The sequence below is a fragment of the Crocuta crocuta genome, unplaced genomic scaffold (genome assembly GCF_008692635.1).
Source record: "Crocuta crocuta isolate KB4526 unplaced genomic scaffold, BGI_CrCroc_1.0 scaffold138, whole genome shotgun sequence".
NCBI lineage: Eukaryota > Metazoa > Chordata > Mammalia > Carnivora > Hyaenidae > Crocuta > Crocuta crocuta.
The window spans coordinates 7,188,015-7,188,405 of record NW_027532585.1 but is presented as its reverse complement, the minus strand read 5'-3'; the positions used below and the strand labels follow the sequence as shown (position 1 = coordinate 7,188,405).

The window sequence follows — 391 nt, the reverse complement described above, 5'->3', positions numbered from 1 at the left end:
TCCGCTCTGTTTTTTTTTTTGTGGTAAATATAACAGCGCATCACACAGAGGGTGGGGGGGAGTGGGAGAAAATGTCTCACAAGCCTTGTTCTTCCCCCAGATAAGCCCTAACAGTCGTCAGCTCTATGTATGGGGCCCCATCTGGTGATACACAAACCGAATCAAACCCACTGTGAATCCCCTGAAGGTTTGTCAAGCAGCTCAGGGAGTTATAAATACTCCTCCTGCCCTCGGTACAGGAAGTAACTCATTGTCCCTTTCCTATAACACAACCACTCTGAGGTCAGAAAGGGAGTAGACAATTTTTTTTAAGCGCAAAGAAAATGCAAGGGAGTAAAAATAACGCAGGGCTAGGCTGCGTCCCCAGCTGCATGATGACCGTCTGCGAGCG

General features: G+C 48.1%; 1 protein-coding gene across 3 annotated transcripts in view; it reads right to left on the bottom strand.

Annotated features, from left to right (window-relative positions):
• AFAP1L2 (actin filament associated protein 1 like 2) overlaps positions 1–391 on the bottom strand; it is an 80,866-nt gene that overhangs the window by 8,617 nt on the left and 71,858 nt on the right. The gene's annotated exons all lie outside the window — the stretch shown is intronic.